Source organism: Passer montanus, unplaced genomic scaffold (assembly GCF_014805655.1).
Source record: "Passer montanus isolate IOZ18808 unplaced genomic scaffold, ASM1480565v1 scaffold65, whole genome shotgun sequence".
Lineage (NCBI taxonomy): Eukaryota > Metazoa > Chordata > Aves > Passeriformes > Passeridae > Passer > Passer montanus.
Genome location: NW_024371593.1, coordinates 2,823,370 through 2,845,890, shown reverse-complemented (window position 1 = coordinate 2,845,890; position 22,521 = coordinate 2,823,370). Strand labels below are relative to the sequence as shown.

At 40.7% G+C, this 22,521-nt stretch overlaps 1 protein-coding gene across 5 annotated transcripts in view; it reads left to right on the top strand.

Annotated features, from left to right (window-relative positions):
• Nucleotides 1-22,521, top strand: part of TSPAN4 (tetraspanin 4) — a 421,577-nt gene that overhangs the window by 93,369 nt on the left and 305,687 nt on the right. Inside the window, exon 1 of one of the 5 annotated variants that reach the window (XM_039728454.1) lies at nucleotides 7,876-7,959. The exons of the other annotated variants lie outside the window; for them this stretch is intronic. The gene's annotated coding sequence lies outside the window, so the exon portion shown is untranslated. Of the gene's footprint in view, nucleotides 1-7,875; nucleotides 7,960-22,521 lie in introns of those variants that run through there. 5 annotated transcript variants of the gene reach the window in all.

The window sequence follows — 22,521 nt, the reverse complement described above, 5'->3', positions numbered from 1 at the left end:
TGCTGCCAAGGCCAGAGAAGCCACTGCTCCCTGTGACACCGGTGTAATGACACCTGGAGGGTCTCTGTCCTTCAGCTCTGCCCTGACTCTTCAGCTGTTGCACCAAATTTCTTTCTACCACTGCTAGACCTGGAGTCCAGGGAGAAATTACTGGCCACTGTATGTGCTAAATTGAACAACCAGAGCTGAGAGTAGGTCTGAACTGCAGCTGCTTAATGAAATTTAAAGTTTAAGGATCACTTTGAAGAGAAGTTTGAGGAACTGTAAAGTTTTCCAAACAAGGTCCATGCTGTGGCAGTGCCTAGATAACTTGGTGGCAAGGTGAAAGAAGTCTGGGAAGTTGCAGTTGCATTGTGGGAGGTTTTACCAGCTTGTCCATCGTTCTGCATGTTTAGTTTGCAGATTTGTCAAATGAAAGTGCATCTCCATCTGCTGTAATTAAACTCTCAGTAGAATGAGCCTCCATCTCTTTGGCTGACACCTGTAGAACATCCTGATTTTGCCATAAAACTCTTGTAGGTAACTTAGCTCAAGGAATTGCCACGAGCATGGTATAATTTGGTTGAACACCTTTAATAGTAATCAGTTTCGTGTGGGGTCGCTCCTCTCTCTTGCACAGAGAAGCAGAGATGATCTGCTGTCTTTGTATGTGTGTATGCAAAAAAACCCAAGTTGGTGTACACAACACTTCAGGGTTGAAGTTGTGCTCAGCACTGTCTCAACCTTAGCTGACATTTTGAGTATTCAGCTGTGAATAAATGAGAGTCTGCCTATCAGTTCATCAGGGAATCTAGTAAATGAGGAACCATCATAATTAAAATCTCGCTGGTGTGAAATTGTACTGAAAATATTTAGCATCTGCTATGCAGCAATCCTTAAATACTTAGCAAGCTTTTGACTTTCTTATGAGGAGGTAAACATCAGGATCTCCCTTGCTCCGGAGACTGGTATGCAGAAGAGTCAAGTGGCTTTTCTTTGTCACATGCACTGAACCAAAGCAGAGTTCTTTGATTAGGATTTTATTGTTGGAGGTCCCCACACATGCAGTCACAGTTATTACAACTTGTAGAGCAAAGTCTTACCTGTTGCAGGTAGAATATGAGTTTTAGGAACTTGTCAATCAAGGAGAGCTCAAATGACTTTTTCTGGAAGAAATGAACATTCTTACACTGTTGTGGAAGAAAAGGACCTCTGCCTGTAAATCCAGCTCTTTCTTGCACAGATTTTTTTTTTTAATCAGTGAAAGAGCAGAACTGCTTGGTTATTAAGGAAAGAAGTTTTTCCTTAATCAGGAATATAAGAACACTTGGAAAAATACAGGTCAGAGCCTTGTGTAGCATGTAAACTGTATCAACATGCTGTATGAATGGCTTATTGTAGAAGCAGGGTACTTGAAAGCAGATCAGTAATAAAGTGTAGCCTGACCAAGATCTGTTTAAAAAAGGAGTTGAATAATTGCTGCACATTGTAAAATATTTAAAATGGAACGTAAAAGACTCCTTCACCTTCATGGAAATGAAACTGCATTTCACATAAGCTCCTGGAGACTGATAGCCAGAACCTGCCTTTAAGCTTGGAAGAGGTGACAGGGCGGAAATCTGAGATGAATTTGGGGGTTGTATAGCCCAGGGTTTATATTGTGAATAGGCTCTGAGAGAGTCAAACAGGCAAACTCAAGACAGAAGGAAAATTATAAAAAAAGTGAAAGAAATTTGATCTTAACAGAAGTTTCTGCTACTTTAGTGTATTCTGATAGGCTTTTTTGTGGCATCCTGCTGACCAAGCTGTATCTGGAAAACCAAGTCATGCTTAGAGAAGTCATCTGGAGTTCTGCTGTGATGAGTGTATCTCTAATTCTGACAAAACATTTAGTCACAACAGCTGATAAATACATGTATGGTATTCCTTATTCTTAGCTCTAGGTTTACAAACCTCCATTGCAGTACCATTACAAGATTCATAGAATTGCCATATTTTCAACATGAAGTTGGCTTTTTTTTCTACAAGAAAGCTGATTGTGAAGTCACTGAAATAAGGGTTATTTCTAAGAGAGCATCTGACTATTTCTAATTCTGCAGATGAAATAACTGATCACATACTGCAAGTATTAACCGAACAAGCAGCAAAATAAATACAGGCAAATAAAATTTGCTTATCTTGCAGCTGAAATGTAGCTGTGGAGGGTGGCTGTGATACTCATTTTGGGTAACACAAGAAATTCTATTAGTTTTATATATATAAAAATAAATAATACAATAAAGTTTGAGGGGTAGGAGGAGGAATTGATAGGACCCTTCTGTGAAACTTAAGGAAGACTGTAAGCACAACCCATATAGTACATTTGTTATTATTTGTAGACTTTTATTTAAAGGTTTCTAGGTGGATGAGTTCCAGGACTTCTGTTGTCCTTAAAGAGTTCAGTCTGGCAGTCAGCAAGTGTGTGGTGATGATTCATCAGGTGTAGTGAGCTTGAATAAATTTTTGACAGATGCAATTAAGCTGTGTGTCTTAGCAACATTTTTCTTAGCTACAGGTCAATGTACTCTCCATTTGTTCAGGGCTTTCTCTTAAGTGACAAATGGTGCAAGACAGCTGTTTTGGAAATAAGACTCATTCAGTGTCAGAGGTGAGAAAACACTTTTTATTGTGTGTAATGGAAAGGCTAACACTGGTGTTCACACAGAGGGAGCTTCAGGAAGCACTATAGCTTTATACTATGTGGGAGACCTATAGGAAACATTTTATTGGGGGGGAATAATTAATCCTTTTTCCCTTAGTCCTTGATCTCTGGTAATAGAGAATGAAAGAGGCATTCTTACAGCATGTGATAGTTTTATCTGCAATTTATTTCCTCTTTTGCTTAGTCTGTATGCATGCTGCACACTGGGAGTTGTATAAAGCAGATGACTTTGTATCTCATGATGGATTTCAAGTAGTCTTCTGTGCTCTTTTGTAACAGTCCCACAGACCAACATAAGTATGCAGAAGATGGCCAGATACAGAGGAATGTGTGTCCTCTCAGAGCCTGTGTCTCAGTAGACATGTTCAGGAGTTAGCAATTGGTGAATTTTTTTATAGTAATTCCTTTTGGAGCCATCTAAAGGCACAAAACACTATTTGGTGTTGATAATTGGAATTACTTTAAAGAACTCTTATTAAAATGCTAAGCCTGTACGAACTGTATTCATTGGGAAGGAAAAAAAATGCCAGATGTTTCAGGTATAGTAGATGTTGAGGAGAAATTAATTAGTAGTTTGTATAAGTGTGTATTTTCTATGACTAAAACTCACACACTGAGAAAAAGTGATTAATTTTTTATTAAGGGTTAGTGTACAAAAGTTGTTGAAGAAGTGGTTAATGAATTTTTACTGCACTGTTAATGAATCACATAAGCATGGTAATAAGCATAGTGAATTCCAGCTTTTAAGGTGTCATTCACTGATTCCCACTATCTTGTCCTGTAGTCTTTAGCTGTTTATCAAAAAATATATGCGTATTTATATGTGTGTGTGTGTATATATATATATATATATATGGTAGAGCAGCCTCCTAGCTGTGTGTGTATATATATATATATATATATGTATCAGGTAGAGCAGCCTCCTAGGTCTCTGGATTTGTAGAACAAAGCAGTGCTCAAGGACTCAAATGTGCTGGCCTGCACTGTCTGCTGAGGCTGCTTGTCAGTCTGTGTGGCTGTAAGCCGTGTTTGAACGGGGCAGTGACACTGTAGATGTGGTGTTTTCAGACAGGCACCTTGGGATAACACTGCCCTGTTACTCTGGGGACATTTACACAATGTGTACCTGAACAAAGAGGGATGCTCATTCCTAGTGCAGTCCTTCTTACTCAACAGCTTATGCAAGCAGCCAAGAGAGACCAATTGCATTTTAGTGCAAAAATGCACATTTAGATGCTTAACTTCACTGTTTTTGGGGTGTTTTAATTTGAATTTTTCTTCTAGAATGTGAGGCATCCTCGTTTCACGGTTGGCAGCTTTGTTTATTTTGTTAAATGTGGCATTTCCTCTTAGAGCTTTCACAGGCTGCTCAGCTGAAGGAACCTGTATGTTCTGCCTTCTGAGCCTTGGATGCTGCTTTTCAGTATGACTTGGCTGTAGTTTCGTCTGTGTAACTTCATTTATTCTGTTAGCTAAAAAGAATCAACTTTAGATTTTGATTTTCTGGAATTTATCCTTAATTCAGTTTAGAAATTGGCCCATCTTTCTCTTGATCCTGGTTTAAAATCACTTGATGCAAGAGATGTGGAAATAGCCATGTGGAGGGTAGAAGGCCAGTTTTCTCTGGCATTTGGAAATTTGTTGAGGATGTTGCTTCTTGCTGGCTTGGAGGAAAACCTAAAATTGTTGAGACTCCACAAAGAAGAACTCCATTGCCTCACAAGTATGTACAGGGAGATATTTGACTTACAGTCTATTTTGTTGTTTCACATTTCAAAACTGAAGTATTTCATTTAGATTCTGTCATCTGAAGTGTACGTGAGGGGGAGGGAAAAAAAGATGGGATTTAAAATAAGGGAAAGTAATTTAAAAATGAAAAGTTGAGCAAAACCCTTTTTCTTATGGAATCATTGTGAGGTTCTACAACATGTATCCTGGGTTTTTTGGTTTGTTTGGTTTTTTTTTATTTTTTTTACTACTGTCAGTGTTTCTTTAATTTTATCAACACTAAGGTTTTGGTAGAAATGCTTGTACTGAAGAATTGTGGATCTTCTGAAATACAGTGTTTTCCTGTTGTTGCTGTTGCCTTACTATGACGCATAGAGGCAGAATTTAGATTAGATCTTCATAGTGTTGACTGGAATCTTCAAAATTGAGACTATTCCAGTAGAGATAGTGTATTTCAACACATAGAACAGCTAATCCCAACACTGTTAATGTCATTGACAAAACCACTGTGAACTTTGCCCAGCTGAGGATTTCATTTGGAGGATTTCAGGTTTTGCTTTCTCTGTAAAGCTGGAACTCTTTATTTTTGGGGCAATTGATGAAGTGACTTAGTCTGTGTTTGTTTAGGCTTTGCTTTAAAAGCTGCTTTTTCACTTCTGCTACATATCTTTGTTTGACTTTCCCATTCTGTTTTTTCCTTCACTATTGAGTCCAAGTGTGTTTAAGTAGGGAGGAGGCAGGAAATGGTTTACAAATGAAAATGAAATAAAAATGAGCACCTCACACAAGTCCAACAGCTTCATTCACTTCCACAGCATCCTGTCAGAATTAGGAGTCTGACGCCTCTCCAAAGGGGCCTGTCTCTACATTGGCAGCTTCCAGCCCCACAAGGCTATACTTAAAAAAAACCAAACAACAACAATAACAACACCACCTCAGCAAAAAACCCAACCAAAACACTCCAGCCCACAGCCTCTGGGTTTTGTTTCTGCATGGTCAGACACTCTGGACCTTTCCAGGAGGAGTTCCTTTCACCCAAATCTAACCACTTCAGTGTCTTTAGAGTCTAAATGCTGAAAAAATGTAATTAATAAATCTTCTGTTTCATGTGGCTCATGTTGTATCTGAACTTAAATAATTTTAACCTTATGGTTCCAGTTGAGGCTCTCTGGATAAGAGTAGGTGCTCCACTGTCCCAGAGTTTGCTTATAATAAATTACTTCATTTTATTTCTTGAGACTGGTTTAGAAAACTTTTGTTAGAATGCTAAATGGCATTCAGTGAGTTACATGCAGTTGTTGACTCTTATTATCAGAGGCACAGTTCTCTAGGAACAGTTGTGGGATGCCTGATTGTAACAGCATTTTGCACAATATCCATGCTTGTTCTCTGCAAATGACTTTTCTTCCTGAAAAGTGCCATAACATTTTGTAGCACTAAGATGTGATCTTAATGGGAGTACAGGACAAGCTGTCTTGGGACAGTGCTTATAGTTAACCCTAAGATGTTTGGGCAAACACCTGGACTGTACAAATACCCTGTGAGCTGTAGTTATGCGCCAATGTAATATTGAGAACTGGGTGATTGTGCTGTCCCTTTGGCTGGAAGTCATTGTCATGCCTGCCATGACATGGCTTGATGGCCTTGTGCCCAGTCAGGATCTCATTGCACTGTGCTTCCTGCAAACACAGTGTAAAATGATGCTGAAGGATTTAGCATCTTGGTGGGCAAGATGGAAAGGAACCATCACCATACTTCTTTCAGAAACAGGACTCTAAAAATGCTAGGCTCGAGTTGGGTCAAAGGGAAACTGGCAGCTGGACCCAGTTCCAGGTGTCAGGCTGAGGGTCAAGGCTGCATGTCCCTTGCACAGAGCTCCTGCCTGGTTAAAATACACATTTCCCCCATGTGTTGTTTCATTAGTTATTTGATTTTCCATCTTGTTACATAGCTTCTGAAAGTACTCAGCCAGATGGGCTGTTTGATTTGCTGGATGTTTCACCCTTTTATGTTTAGTTAAGTCAATACATGTCAATTTTTCATCTGTAAAGGAGAGCTAAAACTCTCCTATTTAATACAGTGTTGTGAGGATGAATTAGGAGGTTTGTTTCTCTTTTGCTGTGTCAGGAAGAGAGTTAATATAGTTTATAGAATGGAAAATAAGTATTTTGGATCCAATCTTTCCTTCCTCTCTCCCTGTTTTAAATATACTGTGTATCTGGCTCACACCTACCCTTTTAGGATGTAAGTAACACATTTTAAATGGATTACCTCTTTTGGGTTGCACAGGTTAACACCTGCATATTTCCACTTTCTGTGACCTTGTTTCATAAGTGTCAGGGTGTTGGTAGGCAACTTTATTAATATGACTCCTTAATTATTACAAGAGTGTTGGGCATGGTGTGTGACTTGAGATCAGGAGTCAGGCTGTAGTTCCCAAAGGGAAAAAACACAGTCTTGTGGTTAAGATCAAAGGCTGCAGATCTTGCATTCAGTCTTAGTTTTGCACATCCTTCACTATCCCAAAGTCATTTAAGTGAGGGAGCTTAAATTTCCTTGTCTAGGCTAGGTGTTGTAAGAATAAATTAATTGGCAGAGATGAGTCAGTTGAAAATGCTCTGGGACTATGGGTTATTTAAAAGCCTGAATTTATCACTGAGGCCAGACTTTTCTAAAGGGCTCAGCTTGGCTTGTAAGCTCATGCCAGTTGTTGTCTTACCACAGTCATTTAGGATTTGTGTCACAGTTTTGCCTAGAAGCCCACATGGACATCAATAATGCATTACACAAAGGCTTATTATCCAGGAGTTCTTGCCCTAAAGTACTTGCAGTCAAGTCAGAGGCAATAAATGGATATGAAGAACATAAGAGAATGGAGAGACTGTGGCAATGGAGTACACTCTCCCTCTGTCTGCCTATCTATGTATCTATCTTTGGACCTTTCTACCTGATGAGATCCCTGATGCCAGGAGGATGCAGTGAATATTTTTAACATTGTGATTGTAGCTTTAAAGCAGGGAGGAATCTCTCTGGCATAATTTTAAACAAGTGTAAGTAGGAGAGGTAGAGGTTTCAGTAGCAAATTTCCTAGCAAGATCATTTCCAGATTAGTGTGCAGAGACTGGTCTGTCTATGCCCTGCAAGGTATATTTCTGCCCTAAATTGAATTATTTTAGCTGTCAGCAAGTGCTTGATAATATAGTGATCTGTGCTTGGGAGATTCACTCTTTATATTAGTGTTGTATTGCATTCAGTGTTGAGGCTAGACAGAGCCACTCATCTTTACCTCATGGTCCCACGTGGACTCACTTACCTTAGTCATGAGTGGGCAATTAAATAACAAGAGAGACCTTGTCAGCTCCAGGCATTAATATAAATCTTGGTGCTTGTAATACATTTACATGGCTCCCCCAGGTCTATCTGGACTTATAATCATCTCTCTTATTCACAGATCTTCTGGGATATTGACTGCTCGCTTTTGCTTTGTAGTTCTCTGAATCAGGATTTGGCCCAGGAGATAACCAGCAGTAAGTTTTTCTGACAGGCACTCAGTGAGTATAAACACTTGCCCACTTTGGTGTGCACAGGCATTGCCTCAAGTAATACTAAACACTTTTCTGGGTAAACAGGGGCTCCTGCTTAGCAGGCAGCAGATTGATTTTACTCTCCAATTTCTTTTGTTCAAATGCATTTTACCTTTAAATGGCTTGGAGATTTCAGTGCCTCATGGCTGAACCCTTCATAAACAGATCTGGTGATCTTTCTATTTAGAAAGTGTGTGTATCTGCATCATAAAGCCCTGAATGAATGAGGGGTCAGTGTGTCTGTTTCTTACTGAGATTTCATTAAAAGCTGCTTCTAGTTTCTTTACCCTAATCACCTGGAGGTGCATTAAGGATAGAGAAATGATATATATTAAGGATGTAAGTAGTAGTGTTGTGATCCTAAAGCAGGCATGATCCACTAGTTAAGATGGGTCTTGTTATGTAAAAGCCTTTGCTGATGATCTTGTGGAAGTTCCATGACCTGAATGAGGCCAGGATTTTGATTTACCCTGGAGGAACATCTTACAGAAGGAAAGACAATCTGCAGACATGCTGGAACAGAATAGCAAAAATGTGCTGTTTGTACTCTGTTTTTCTCCACAAACAGCAGTTTTCTGTATTCAGGTTGATGAGCTTGCCTTTTAAACATGAGTAAAGTGTCTGTAAAATCACACAGAAGCAGAGAAGGGTGCATGGCTGGAGTCTTGCATTTGTCGGTTTTGTTTTTTTCTCGTCCAGCCTTAGAAAATGCTTTTTAGATCTCAAAGTTAGGCAGAGCTCTTCCATTCACTGCTGTTTCAGCACTGTTGTATTACTATAAATAAATAAACACTGTGGCATAATTTTATAAGTAATCTGCACTGGGAGGTGGAGACCTGAGCCTTCATTCTTCCAAGCAGATGCACATTTTACTGGCTTTTACCACAAAGTTTGTCCAACTGCTGCAGAGCCTTAAAGGTGGTGTCACTTCTGGGACTTTTCCCTTCTTGCCTCCTTTCCCTCCCATGGTAGTGTCCCCCAGAACGGCTGATAATGTTGCCAGGTACTTGCAGCTCTAGTGTAGATGTGTTGTGAAATCCAAAATAAACTTAAGAGATAATGTTAGCAGAATCAAATGTTGTCAGAGGCTGATACCTCTCAAGCTATCTGTAGGGAATTCAGGCTGTCAGTGTTTAGTTTGATAGCAAGAGACATGGATGCTGTGACAAAGTCTCGTTCAGGTGACTTTTTCTGTTATACAGAATGATTGGTGTGGATTTCCTTGCTTCAGCTGATGAGTGTTGGTGCAGTGGCAGAAGCTGCCCACTCTGTATCTTCACTGATATTCTGCTTTTTGGTGTGTGTTAAGAACCCACTTATGTGAGGCTGCAGTCAGTTACAGACCAGTTGATCATGACAGTAGAGGACTGGATGGGTGATGGCAGCCAGTGTGTTAGTCAAATGCAGCTTTTGTCTCTGTGTGGCTGGATATGTTCTTTGGACTCAGTATTGTCCATGTGTGTGTGTGTGTGAACCATTCATAATGAATGAAGGTGGTGAGTTGTGTATGTACACAACTGCAAAGGCAGAAATTAATTCAATCTTGTGCTACAGCTCAGTGAGAGCTGTTGGTGAGAGTCAAATGGCCTCAGTTGTTTTCTATTTTATTACCTAAAACACTGTGAACTTGCTGTGCTCCTTGCCATCTTTCTTTCACCATCTTCACCTTCTTTTCATTCTAGGTGAGTGCTAATACAAGTGCTACACAATCTGTTAGAGCTTTGGGGTAACTCAGAGAAACTGCAATGTTAATTGAAGACAGAGTGTCAAAGGCTGGAATCACTCCCAATTTATGAAAAATTTATGTATGTGCCTGTTTGTGTGCATTAGCCTGCCTGGTTGATATATTTTTTTAAGACTCGATTTGGATGATGACCACAGAACACCTTCTATTTCTGCTACTGCAGAGACTTATTTACTGCTGAAACTTTTACGGTGACAATCACTCAGTAGTACATGTTTCAGAGTATTGCTTTGCTGTTGACTACAACCTTTCAAGTCTTTGTTGTAACAACCATAGTAATAATATTTTCCCTTTTTGTACTGGGTCCATTGTGCTTGAGGTCAGCTGCAACCTTGCCAGCAGGTCAGAAATACTCTGCCTTAGCTGAAACATTAGATGGGAGGGAGGTTCCCAACACTGTGAACAGTCTGCCTTTAGTAATTAGATACAAATTAATGAAGCCTCTTCTTTTTTCTTGCCCACACTTTTTGTCCTTTCCTAAAGGGGGGTTTATTGTCTGTATGCTGAATGGTCAGGCTCAGATCTGTTTCTTGAGCACTGTTTTCTTCCTGCACAGTTCTGAATCCCAGAGAAGGAGTTCTGCTGGGATGCATGCAGTGCAGACATTGCTGCACAGGAGGCTGTATCCACTTTTCTCTCTCTAGAGGGGAAGATTCAATACTCACCCTGCAGGAGGGAATCTATGTGAGATGTTAATATTCAAGACTATATTTTCTATTTGTTTTATCATGCAGGTGCTTGGCTCCTGTTCTCTGGGACTCATCTGTTTTCCCCCCTCATCTAAGCTTCAATATAATTCTTACATTTCTGGTTTCCTCTCATGAGCAGTCCTGTTAATGGCCACAGAGGATCTTGGCACTAAACAAGCCCATGAATGTGTGGAGGGCAGGGACTTGCTGTGTGCTGAAGCTGCATCTTTTTGTAAGGGATGATCTCAAGGGAAGCTGCTGTCATGCTAATATTGGGTAAATGGAATTTTTGTGGCTGACCCTTAAGTGAGTTGTCCCTAATTCAACAGAGATGCAATTAAGTGATGTAATTTATATTTAGAATGTGCAGGGAATATTTAATATAATTAATTAATGTGTAATGTAATTGGAAGAGCTAAAGATAGATTTCTGCCTTTATATTCCTTCTGAAAACTTACAGCAGAAGAGATTTGGTTACCCACTGTCCTCAGAGTATTGGGCTTTGAATATTCATCCAGCCAATCTTCCTGATTGACTGACAATCCCAGGTGGCTGCATATACACTGACACCAATTCCTGCAGCAGGTTTCCTAAACTCTGATGCTACCTGCCTTTACCTGCAGGGGAGTAGCCACTCATCCTCCATCTGCACCAGAGGACCATGTGAGTGACTTCACATCAACAAAAGTTTGACACAAATTGTGTAATTTCTTCGTCTTTATGTAATGAAATGCTATTTTTGAGATGCCTTGCCAGCAGGTTAACAGGAGTTTATTGACAGCAGAGAGTCACCGAGACTCAGGAAGTATTCACTCTGGTAGGAGGTGGATATTCACAGGAGTGAAGGATTTATGCATGCACCTGCTTTCCCAAAGGCAACCTCTTCTGCTTCTTTCTCTAGACTATTTTTTGTTGCAAGCCTGTCTTCTTGCAGCATGGCCCTGCAGCTGGTGTCAGGCCATTTTCCCTTCAGCTCTGCTTCAGTCCCCGTGCCCTTGATCAGTTAGCAGCTTTCATGTACCTTCAACTTACAGCTTCTCCCTTATTCCCATCAGATACAAGCATTTTCTTACCAGTTTCCCTGCCATTGCCTGACCAGTTGCAATTTCCTGCTCTCCCCTTTATTCCTAAGTCTTAGTTAGATTTTTCCCCAATCCTTGCTGCCCTGTACAAGCTTTTAAAACTGCTTGTGCCTGCATTCACCTGTTTGGCACTCTCCGTGGGTGGTGTTGGACTCCTTTCCCAGGTTCCCATGCTGCTTTCTCTGCTGCAGTAGTAGCAGGGAGAGCTCAGAGCACTCCCATATGCATCTCCCACCCCTGCAGTGTTGAGCCCTGGGTATGGCCCAGCCTGGAGCTGGTGTTGCAGAAAATTCCACCCAGTTCCTCAGCCTGGTGCAGGCTTGCTGCTGCTGTTGGGCTTCCCCTAGGTGCTAAGCTGCAGTGTAGGAGCTGGGTTGTTCAGGAGTGTGTAAATTAGTCATATTTGGGTGGTTCCTGGCTTCACACTCTTCCCTCTTAAAAGTAAAAAAAAATCTGAAATGCTTCATGTGTGTAAGATGTGCTACTGCTTTCTGAGGTCATGTGGCACTCTGGGGTGCTGTTAGCACATTGTCTTGTTAACACTGAAGTTCCTTCTCTCCCCCTGCCATTTAAAGACCAAGAACCTGAGACAGAGTAACTGGTGCCTAAAACCATCTTTTCTTCCTTTTTCAAAATAAGATGATGACATGATAGTGATTCTTTGAACAAGAAGGAAGATAATGGAAGGCTGAGTAGTGAAATCAATTGATATTAGCCCAGTGGGTGGAGAACTTTGAAAACTATCCTAAAAGAAGGAAAAAGCTCAGGAATCAACAAAAAGACTGTTCCCAGAGGGAGAAAAAAAAAAAAAAGAGAATTGCTCTTACCTGTGGCAACAGGCAGGAATTTCCTGTGACCCCTCCTTAGCCTATGCAAAGATGAAAGTTCAGATATTCCAAGTGGAGATTTACTAATGGCTAATATATGCCTTGGGAATGACAGCCAGTTATCCAAGTTGCTGTTGGTCCATGGGCTTGTGTAAGTTAAAGATCTTTCTAGCACTTTTCTTTTGGAGTGAGATGTAAATGACTGAAGTGGAATTTAAAATTTAATGAAAGGGCAGCTGCAACCAACCTGCATCCTCTCTTGGTGGCTGTGCACTGCAGTCAGGACTGCTGTCGCCATGGGATGTGTCTTAGAAGAGCAACAAGCCATGACAGGTGTCTTTCTGATTAGAGGGCCTTCTCTGACCCAGCCAGTTTGTTGTTATTGTAATCAAAAGTACCTTCCCCACTGTTTCTGAGTGAATCAACAGTGACCCTTGGTGGTTAGAAAGGCTCAGTGCCTGCTGGTCTGTCATGCATAGCCTGGCCAACCTGAGTGTGTCTCCTGAGAATCTGAGTAATGGGGGCATTGGCTAAAGCATTGGCCATCTCATTTCACAACTGATCCGCTGATGTTCTAGGACAGAAATCTCTAGCCAGCCCAGTTTGCATGGAATCTTAGTTTGTAAATGGAGGATTTGGGGAGAAAACTTAAATCCCACTCTTGGACTTTTGGGTGATCACTTTGATGTATAGATTACGCCACTGCTGTAGATCCTGTAGATGTGTAGATCCATACCATTGTCCTGTTTGAAGGAATGCACAGACCTTCACTCCATGCAAAGAGTTTTGGGAAGAAATGCTCTTTAAGGCCTGTTTGAATTCATAGAGACTGGTGTGGTGAAATTTAGCATCAGGCCATAACCTGTCATTGGCCCTGCTTTCCTTTATAGAAATCTCTCAGCTGAAACAGATTTCCTTGTATTGCTGTGCCTTGCTGTGGCTATGAGATGACTGTACAGCCACAGTGAGCTGTTATTCTGATGGGTATAACCGATGGCAATGATGATGCTGTGTTTTTACAGTTCAGCAATCGTTTCTATTTGTTCTTGAACCTGGGCTGTGCTTCAAAACAGAATTTAAGTAGAGTCACCACCTGTTCATTTTTCAGCCAGACAATCTGCTTTTTAAATATTTCAATAAACCCCCCCCCCCCAACCCTCTTCAGGAGAAGTCAATTTGTTTTTGGCTGGAATCTCATTCCTGGCTCATTTTCTAGCCAAGTGGCATATCCTCCTTCTCCACCTCCTCTTTACAACTTTTCTTCCGGCTGCTCAGTGTAACACTTAGCACATGATGTGGCATCACTGGAAGCTGTGTTTAAACTATTTGAATTCAACCATAGTAGAGTGGGAGTGAAATTTTCAATTTGTTCCTACTCTTCAAAAATAGGTTGTTAGTTAATGTATATAATACATCTGTGTGTTGCTAGAGATTTTACTAAATTTAAGGCAGGGAATGGTTAAAAAAACCAATTCTGCCTTTCAAACTAGTGGACAAGTGAATTATTTAGCAAAGCTCTCAAATAAGCTTGAAGAATAAGGATATTACTGCTTCATAATTTGGAGCTAGTTCTTGCTATTTTGTTTGCAACAGTTTTTTACACTTTGTCCTAAACTCTCTCTTCTGAATCTGTCTATGGATGTTGGATCATGAAGTAAAATTAGCAGTTTGAGGACTTTGTTGTGTAAGAGTTGTATTGCAAACTTCTGTTTGTGTTGTCCCTTAAAATACATGCATTTTTCCTGTGGGTCCAATACAGAGATCTGCAGAGACCTCTGAGCGTGTCCTGTATAATGTTTGAACTGAGATTTCCAGGTAGTCATTTGGAATTTATAATTTTGTTTGCCTTATTTTTTACATGAATTATATTCTTAGAGTCATAGCATCTATAGGGCTGGAGAAGACCTTCAGGACCATAAGAGCCCAAATTTGACCATTCACCACCCTTGTCAACCATAACACCAAGTGCCTCATACTGAACACCTGTTTGCTGAACACCTCCAGGAATGGTGACTCCACCGTTTCTCTGGGAAGTCCATTCCGATGCTTGACTCTCCTTTCTGCAAAGAAACTCTTCCTGATGTGCAACCTGACCCTCCCCTGTCACAGCTTGAGGCTGTGTCCTCCTGCTGTGTTTTTGGTTGTCTGGGAGAAGAGGTCACCCCGAGCCTCCTTTTCTCCAGGCAAACAACCCCAGCTCCCTCAGCTGCAGTGGTACAAGTAGGAGCTGCTCAGTTTTTCAATCTCTTCTATCTTAGAAATAATACTTAGGCCACAACTAAAATTGAACAGAGAATGGGTATTTCACTGGAAATTAAACAAGATAAAATTTTAAAGGCCTACAGTGATGTAAAAAGTTTTCTTCAGGTGCTCTCTTTAGGCTTTTAGTGGTGTGAAGTGTTTTTATACAACAGTACATGTTGTAGAATGAATCCTTCATATTGATGGCAATGCCTGTTGTCTAAAAACACTTTACAAAGGTGGTCAAGTCTTTTGCTCTAATTTTAAAGAGAGATGTCTTACCCCAGATCACAAAGCATGTCAGCTGGAGTGGCTCTCTTCTTGAGGACACAAGGTCCATTCCCACCACAGTTTATAACACTAAGGCCTCTCTCTGGGCCTGACCTCCCTGCTGTGCTGAGGACAGGTGACACGTACCAGTCCTGGCATCCCAACATGCTGGCACAGGAATTGCATGCTGCACCTGTGCAATAGCTTTCCATGGTGATCCCTACCAACTAAAAAAACATCAGAGCTCCCTATTCTCCTGCATTGTGTGTGTAGTTGTGAAAAAGCTTAAATGTATTTTGAATGATCTCAAGAACTGGTGAACCATAATCCTATTCAGTTCAGGAGCTCAGGTCAGATGTGAGCTGGTGATGTGACATCTGTCAAATGAGATGTTTCACTTTCAGCCATTTGTGCTCTTGAAATCACTCAGTGAATTTTAGCTTTCAAAGAGATAGGTAAATTATGAGACACACTAGCCTTGCAGGTCCATGTACTGAGACAAGAACTTGTCATTTGGCCTCACATGGACAAGTTGATGTGTGGGCTTTCAGTAAATTGATGAGATGCCCTTGTAAGACTGTTGTCCTTGAGGGAGTTCCTGCACTTTCTCACCATCTTGAAACAGAATGTGCCTGGAAGAAATGTCAGTTAAACTGAAGCCCCTCCAGGGCAATGCTTTTATTACAAAGCACTGATGTATGAAATAACAGTGCTATAATCATCTGTAAATGAACCACGAACTAGGAGAACATCCACGAATATTTTATAATGGGATGTATTCTCTAAAGTTGCGGTTGGCTGGAATAAATCAATAGCCCATGGAGTGCACTTTTATTTTAGCCCTAAATGTGCAAAAGGTAGTTTTAAGTGGCTCTGCTTTTGAGAGCACAGACTTTAAAACTTCCTGACTCCAGCCATTTTCAGTGCCTGAAATTGTGCACTAAGTAAGTAGTAATAAATTTCCTGAAAATGTAGTAGGCCTTTCATCTTTATCTTCTGTGACTTATTCAAAGTGGGAAAATAATTACAGCTCCATGTTTCAGGGAGCATTGTTCTCTGTGCCAATGTTTAATGACTTTTTTGTTAAATACCATTCCCAGCTCATCACTTGGAACCATTTGTTGTTTGTCCAAGATGCTTATGGAGGAAGGAAGAGAAGAATGAGATGAAGTACGAGTGGCACCAAAGCGTATGTTGATGTTTCAGCACAAAGACTGGACAGCAGAGGAATTACTAGGCTTTTTGCTTTAGACATCTGCCAAGAAGTTAAGTTGTCGTAAAGATTGTGGAAGCAAAGAATCTCCCAAACTGTCTTGTGAACAGTGTTCATTTACCATTTCACTGTCTCTGCAGGATGAGTATCTCCTTGCAAGCCTTCACACTTCTCTGCTTATTGTGAGCTTCAGCTTCTCCTTTCCTCCATCCTGTGCCTTCACACCACAAATTGCTTCCCAAAGCTGCCTTGGTCTCTGTTGATTCATCTGTTTCTTTCCCTGTCTCACTGGAGTACAGTCTTTCCATTTTGCATCTCTTTACTGCAAGCCATCTCTGCCTAGGTCTAGTGAATCCTTTGCTTTTGATTGAAACTACATAACACCTCTTGCTCCTCTCCAGATTAATTCTACATGCTGTGTACCAGGTTATTAAATGTTTTCTGTTCTAATGAACGCTGTTTCAAAAATATGGTGCTTTACTGTTTTTTGGTGAAACTGTAAGGATCTCTTCTCATTTGCCTACTTAGGATCTGCTGTTAATCAGTAGTGGCTCTCCCTTGATTACTGAAGTCCTCTAGTCCTTTTAAATTTAAGGGTGTATGAGGTATATGGTAAAGGTTGTGGCAAGTTGCTTCTTGTCTAAACAGAGCCCCTGTTTGAGATAGATTTGTTACTGCTGTATTCTAGCTGGGAAATGTAAGTCAGAGCAAGGTTGCCGATGACAGAAAAAATCAATTGATGACAGAGGAATTTATGGTCTATCACAGAAAACAGAATGGAGCTGTGATTTATATATTTAGTTGCTTTAATCAATATGAAAAAATAAAGTGTGGCATTATACATAGGGCCCCTGGCAGTGAGTGATGATGGTGTAATCTGTACATATCTGCCTTGTAGATGAGTCTTTCCTGGGAGGAAACTTGTGGACAATGGGCAGCATTTTAATTATAAAGGTAGGTTTTAAAAAGGTGTATGTGTGAATGGTGGTTTTATGACAAAATACCTTGACAATAAATGTAAGCATGTTTGAGTAGAAGATGGATTACCTGTTTCTCTCCCGGGTGATCCTGCTTTTGTTAGTTGTTGGCCATTGGTGAAAGCCACTGTGTGGTTCCTGGTTCATGCTAGTTTTGTCATTCCTGTAGCATAGAATGTCACCACTGAGACAGCATACCTAGGTGTTTAAGCATGAACCAAAAAGCAGAGGAGGAGGAAATTTTTTTTCCCAGCTTGCCATAAGAAAATTAAATTGCTTTGATGTCACATGGGGAAACATGCCAGCCCATAGACACAGAATACAAATAGACAGGAGGGACTTGTTGGATGGAGGTCTGTGTGAGGGTTGGCATCCTTTTGGGTCTGGGCTGTGCATGCTGTGATGTGTTGTCACTGTGGAAGATTTTGGGACAGAACATTCCACTTTGGGGGAGAATTGCAGCATCATGTTACATGTCCTTGGTTTCTGTTCCAGTGCATGGGCATCATACCTGGCTATTGCAGAGCAAGGGTTCAGGATGGGAAGGAGTAGGAAAGGAGGCTTATGTCCTCCTAGATCCCTGTCGACACCAAACATACAATCTGCTGACTAACTTGATGTTTTTGCACTGTTACTGAATTGCAAATGGAGAAATGTCTGTGAAACTGTACCATACCAAGAATGGAAGGTATGAATTCACATCTCCAGGCTTGATATAAGTTATCATACCCAGGTTTCTTGGTAAAATATAATATATTTAACCTTGCTTTTCCTAAATGTGAGAAAATACGGTATTTTTTGGCTCATCTTTGTATATGTCCCCATAAACTGAGAAGGAATAGAAAGTAGGGAAAATTATTAGGTATGGTAAGTGATGTTCACAATAGAATCGTGTGCTGGGAGTCACTCTCAAGTGCTAGATAAAATCTAGACCTGATTTCCTCTATGCTTACGAGAGATAAAGCATTTAAATTTCACTGATACCTGCTGTAGTAGCAGTTGGTAGTGATCTGGTGTTTTATTTGAGAGAGAGAAGAGAAAATACAATAACCCACCTTCATTGAAAGGAAAAGGAAATGTTTTTGTTAAAATGGAATCATCTCAAAGAATAAGGGACATTTCAGTTGATGTCTTAGCATATTTTTGAGTTGTTTTCAGTAGCTGTTTTTAAGTAATAGTGGCATCAAATTCCCTCTGAGCTGAGTCTGCAGTTTCTTGAGAGCTGCCCATGACAGATATTTATTCTTGAAGTGTCTTTAGCAGAGGCATTAAGCAGGTTAACACATGTTGGTACTTCGCAGTCTTCCAGATGCTCTGCTGGTGCGGTTCAGCAGCAGGACTGATGTATTACATTGCCTTATGTCTCACTGGAGATGGGCAATGCTGAAACACCTTTACTAAAGAACAAACAAAAGGCAGAGGCTGGTACTGGGAGAGCAAGCTGAGCCACAGGACCAGTCAGCACCTTCTGGTTGTGACAAGCTGTCAGCATGGTCTGCTGCAGCAGCCACAGCTTTGTCACACACACATGACCAACACATCTGGACCCTCCCCATGTATTCCTGTACTCCCTGTATTTCCTGTGGTGCCTTCTGGTATTCTTTGTCTTTATATCCTACTGGATATAAAAGCCTGCTGTCTCCTGGGATTAGAGAGAAAAACCATGCACTGCCCCTCTGTCACAAAATGGGACATTTAACAGGGGCTATTTCTAGCACTGATGCATAGTTTTATCATCATCAGTACAACTGAAGTTAAGGACAGCAAGTGCTGCTTTTAATTCTTGACTTGGAACCAGTTTGAAGGTTTAGGATTTGTATGACAGATGTTACACTTGGCTCTTGATAACAAAAATAGTGAGGACATGTACCTGCTCCTTCTGTGTCCAGATTTGAGCTGGCTATGTATCCTCTTTCATGAAGCACTTATTTCCTGAAGAGTGATTTCAGTTATTACCACTGTTAATGAGATAGCTGCTAATTTTGGATCAGTCCCATCCTTTTGCAAAAAGTACCTTTTGTGTACTGCCCATGGAAAATATGGATGTGAGCTTGGAGATTTCAAAGCCTAACTCTGAGATGCCCCAAAAAAGCTGATGTTCTTAGCTTGGGACCATAACAAATGGCTGAAATACTGGAAAACTCTTATGCATTCAAAATCAACACAAATTTTCTCAATACATTATATTTTGTGAAATCTAATCTTGCACACACTAGAGCAGATATTACTCTTTCTATGTTTGATATGTCCCTGGATAACTTCAGTAAAGAGAATGGGTTAACGTGTGGGTAGGGAAGCTGGAGTTCATATTTCACACTGCCATACACTGTGTGGTATAGAAGATACTCCTCTGCTTGCTATACCAAGGCTTTAATACAGTGGAGTGGACTTGCCTGGCTTCTACTTTCTGCACTAATTTAAGAGAGGCAGCTTCTGAATTGCCTTACCTTTTGCAATAATGTTTGTGAAGTACTTAACACATTTACGGTCACTATCTTCTTCAAATTTACATATTTCCCACTCAAGCAGTCACAGCTCAAAAGTCCTGCTCAAGGCAAAATCATGCCATAAAAACCTAATGCAAGATAAATGGGCCCTCCTGGATGCTGAGTGATGAGAACTGGATGTATTTGAATAGTTCACAGAGACTGCAATTTTCATTGTCTTTAGGCACCTCTTAGAGATCTTTCATTCTCCTTTTTTGTGTTGTTCTTTTGCATAGTTACTACAGTTCAAAAAGAGTTAACCTGCACTTGCATAAGATGAAGAAAGTACTGAACATAAAGATTGGAGTTCCCCTAGGAGCTTTGACTGTGGTTCTTCTACGCTCACACCTGTGTTCCTGTAGCTGGTTTTGCAGCTGCCACCAGTTAGACTAACCTAGTTCCTGGGTGTAGGAGATAGGATAGCAAGGTAAGGAAAGGTGTTGCATGCCTTTCTTTACAGTGAGAGTAGTCTTGGAGATAATTAATGGCAGTAGGCTGCCCGAATCCACATAGCTCCTCAAATCTGCTGGGATGGGAAGGTGACCAAGATTAGTGTTGGGAAAAGCCAGCTAGTCAGTGCCTTCCTAGCAGTGGACAACTCTGCATGTACTTCATCTCTTTCTCCCCTTTAAACCTTAGTTGATGCTAATACTATTAGGGAAAGATTTTTGAATTTCCATGAGTGGCTCTTTTATGTTTCTGTAAAAACTCTGAAGTTTCTAATTGCTAATCATTAGTGAAAAACATGACCAGTAATTTTAAATCCTAATAAACTTGTTTTCCCCAGATTCCTATTTGCACAAAATAATCTGTTACCAAACAGATATGGTACCATTAACAGATTTTTTTCATGCATTTTTGTTTTATGTATTTGTGGCCTTTCACACTGTTAGTGCACACGTGGGTGCTTTTGATGAAGCAGGCAGCTGTCTTTGAACTGTTTGAAATAATTGAGCAGATGTATGGCTCTGCCACACATCAGCTCGGTGCAAGGCATCCCTCCTGTGCAGTATAAATCAGGAGACTTGAGGAGCAAATATACAGTGCTAGACTTCATTTTCTCATTTGTCTTTGCCACATTGTACCCCCCTGGGGGAGGATAATATTTTGATGGGTGCATAAAGTACCATCAACTTTAACATTATCATCAGTCATCATGACAAAGGAGGACAAGTAGTCTTTGTACCTGGTCTTGCCACTTGTTTAGTCATCAAACCCTTTGGAAAATGAGTGTAAACCACTTCTTTATTGTGGCTGTGGTTCTGTGATAGAGTTTTTGACAGCAATACCTGTTTTAGCTACTGCTGCTCTACCTTGCACCCGTAAGGCATAGCAGCATCTCTATCTGTTCTGTCCAACTGCACATGCTGCCACCTTTCTCAGGGCTGCAGCTTGCCTCACCTTCTTAGAGAAAATACATTAGCAGGGGGAGAGGTAGTAGGAAGGTGTGGTTTTTTTTGTTTTTTTTTTTTTGGAAGCTTCCTCAGTTCTTTGATCCATTTGTACCTTGCTTTGTGGAGAGCTGACCCGGCACCCCCTGGGAGGCATGGGCCTGGCTGAGGGCAGACATAGCTGTGGGCTGGGAGAAGAGGTGGAGTGGTTTTAGGTCACCATTTTCAAAAAAGCATTGAACTAAAAGCCTGTAAACTAAAGCCTAAATGAGTAACCAGTGTAAGTGTTGGTAGTGCTGCAGTACCAGGGATGTAGAATAGTCAGGATTCTTTGTTGACGGCTTCTCTAATAGTCCTTTAATTTTTCCCTTGTCATCTTAACATCCCCTTCCTGAGGGGGGAAAAAATCATCTGGAGAAGTGTGGTGTGTTGCACAGCAGCAGTAGGGCACAATAAGAATGTAGGCCAGCACTGCCAGAGAAGTATCAAATTCAGGGTTGCACTCCAGGTCTGCTGCTCAGCTGAGAATTGAGGCAGCACCTGCCAGTTTTTATCAAGTGACTTTCTCAACATTAGCCTTTCCTGATGACGTAGGACAGCACATCCTTCCAATATATTTTATTTTCTTTTTGCTTTCAGAAAGTCACAGCAGGTGTGTCAGATTACATCTTTGCTTTTCAAAAGGATTCCTGTACCTCACAAAATTATATTCATTTTCAGCATTAGGTTTTAATTTTTTCTTTTTTTTCATTTGGATTATAATCCTTCCTCTTTCTCAAGCATGGTTTTTCTCTCCATGGAGGGGGGACAGCTGATGAGTGGATGGTACTGCCTTGGTATTTACTAAGTTGCTTTTTAGAGACAATTTTCTTGCTCCTTGGGTGAATGTGGTATGATGACAATTTTAAGTAGGACATCAATATGTCAGACATCACCATATTTCTTCCTGGATAGCATTATTATGTGTTCACTTATGTTTTCAATGTACACAAATGCTTAGAAACCCATGCAGCAGAAAAAAAGACAGCCACAGAAAGAAATGTCAGGTTTGTCATGCTGTTACTTTCTGTATAATTTTTCTTCCTCTCCCCTTTTTCCTTCTCTGTCCCTCCTTCCCAGCTTTTTCAGCTGATCAACCAAGTTTATATTAATTCTTCAACAGCGAGTGTTGAAATACGTGAACTTGTTTCCTGCTGCCTTGTGTGTCTGGTCAGTGCGTGACAACAGCTGAACAGGTTTTGAAATCTGGAGTCCTGGGAATTGAGTAGAACAACCTGGTTCAAGGGAAATCTGCCAAGAATGAACATAGGTTGTAATCTGATGGCTTTGAGCAGCACTTTCCATCTTGGCTGATTGAGTCCTTAAGAATTTACCCCAAAGAGAGGAATGGATCTGCACCAGTTCTAAAGAAAGTCTGAGGGAGGGATTTGCATGCTCAAATGTGGGTGTTTCAGGCATAATAATTACTACTTTGAAGCTCAGTATTTCTGAATTAACCTGCATAGGACATTATAGCCAGTGTCTGTCTGGGCACAAATTTGAAGCAAATTATTCAGCACATGCAGATCCATCACATGCTCTCAGCATAAGGCCCAACAGAGCATTTTGC